A 2,058-nucleotide genomic window follows, 5' to 3' on the forward strand; every position below is an offset into this window, starting at 1 on the left:
GCCATTAACACGCTCTGCTCTGCTTGTAGTGTGAATGAGGCCTACACACACACCACACTGCACATACCACCTTTTCTGTCTTCTAACACACACACCACTATTGGGACCATTTACTCTACTGTCTGTGTTCTCAGGGCTTGCTTTTAGCAATAAGCACACTACACAGTTACATATCACCGAACTTTGTGTGTTCCTCTTTATCACACATGACACACACAACCGATACCTGTGTTTATGTATCTGGTTTTCCCACATACCACGTGTACCATCTGTCCATGTTCTTTGTGGCTGTTCCTAGAATACACAACTCATAAGGGACAAACTTATAGGTAAATCAAGACACCTCTCCACCAGAAATTGACCTCTCTTTGGCCACTCTTTTACTTTTTATCTTTTTTTTGAGCAGCATTACAGTAGCTTTTTTCTACATTTTTTTTGTTGCCCTTGAGCTGCTTCCTTTCCTGAAAAAAATATATAAATGAAAAAATGAATAAATAAATAAAATGAATTAAGAAAATTACAAAACAAAGATTAAAACTTAAACAACTTCACTGTAATGTTTCCTCTCCCCATCAGCTGCAATATGAAGCTCAATCTCGACTATCTACTGGAACGGACATGGCTAGAGCTCTCCTTACTGCGGATCTACACCAAGAAGCCGGGCGGGCGCCAGACTCGCTAACCCGATCATCCCTGCTGGGAGCCTCCGTTGAGCATGTGTGTCACTCCATCCACAGGTCCATCGTGGCAGTATTTAAATACGCCCTTGTCTGGGTAAGTGACGTGCCGGCTGCTTGAGGGGTTGTGCTGATGAAAGAACTTCATCATTCAGTACAGTAGTGTTGCCTGATATGCATATTTGTAGTATGGGAGTCACCTAATATGCGAGGGGACTCGTACGGTATATATTTGAGTCTTTGTGTCTGTGAGTTCAACCTTGTGGTGTGTGATTTCTGATTCAGAGTAAAGCAAAAATGACATTCCTATCCTGCATGCATGTCAGTTCTTCAAATGCACAACTGGGTCTTCTAATGATGTTCGCCTTCCCCACTGTTCTTCCATGCCCACCAGCCTTGGTGGTTCCATCTTGCATTTAGAAGTGGACATATTACTGTATTTGAGGTCATTGCCGAGTTAGCAGATATCAGCCGTTTGCAAGAAAATTTCACATTGAATTGTACAGTGATGAAGGTGGGCAGGATGGTGGTGGTGAGAGGAATGATCCAGAGAACCCCCTGTTACTGTGGTTGGAGTAAAGAAAGCTTTGAAAGGAATGAATAAGGGTTTCTGTGGACCTAATATGCAAATTTCTTCTATGCAATGTCTTTTGTCATTCATACTCTTGCATATCAGGCAACACTACTCAATACAGCATCTTATAAAGAAAATTGCTTGATTTTACGTACATAACTTCTTTTTTTATCTTTACAGGGCAAGAGCACCAAGTTTAGCCCGCAGCGAGTTGGAATCCACCACATAATGTGTGACGAAGATGTTATTCAGATTGTGACGAAGAAATAATCCAGTGTTTAGTTGTAGCATTGTTTGCCCAAATATATATAAGCCTCAACTTCTGCCTCTGCTCTCTGGAACTTATTTATATAATATTATGTTCCATTTGTCATGGCAGATGTTGTCCTGATGAGAATGTGTGCTCTGTAGGGCAAATGTGGCACAGAAATCCCTCTGCTAAAATCTTCCCACATATTGGAAGTCCTCTTGCAAGCTCTCCAAATCTTTCTTTCATTCATATATTGGAGTAATGGTGTTTCTGAGGGAGCAGGGCTTGTAAGAGGACTTCTGACAGATCTAAAAAATGAGACTGCAGCTAACTTCTTCCCTCTTCCTGAACATGAGTCACTGCCACATACAACTTGCTGAGACACGCCAGGACTACAGTGTGATTGTCGATGAAACGTTTCAAAGTCCTATCCTTCTTTCATCCTAAGCCTTGTGCTCAACTAACAATTACAATTATGGCCTCTTCTCTGAGCTACAGCCAGATTAAATGCATGGTGTGAAGAGAATGCCTTCAAAAGATGATAGTCACACTGCCAC

The 2,058-nt window shown here is 41.6% G+C and overlaps 1 long non-coding RNA gene across 1 annotated transcript; it reads left to right on the top strand.

Annotated features, from left to right (window-relative positions):
- The first annotated feature begins 698 nt into the window (after positions 1-698).
- On the top strand, positions 699-1,570 carry LOC126995518 (uncharacterized). The gene is made up of 2 exons (XR_007750367.1): positions 699-774; positions 1,432-1,570. It is a non-coding gene; the product is annotated as an uncharacterized LOC126995518 (long non-coding RNA).
- The last annotated feature ends 488 nt before the right edge of the window (positions 1,571-2,058 follow it).

The sequence above is a fragment of the Eriocheir sinensis genome, chromosome 1, assembly GCF_024679095.1.
Source record: "Eriocheir sinensis breed Jianghai 21 chromosome 1, ASM2467909v1, whole genome shotgun sequence".
In the NCBI taxonomy this organism is placed as follows: domain Eukaryota; kingdom Metazoa; phylum Arthropoda; class Malacostraca; order Decapoda; family Varunidae; genus Eriocheir; species Eriocheir sinensis.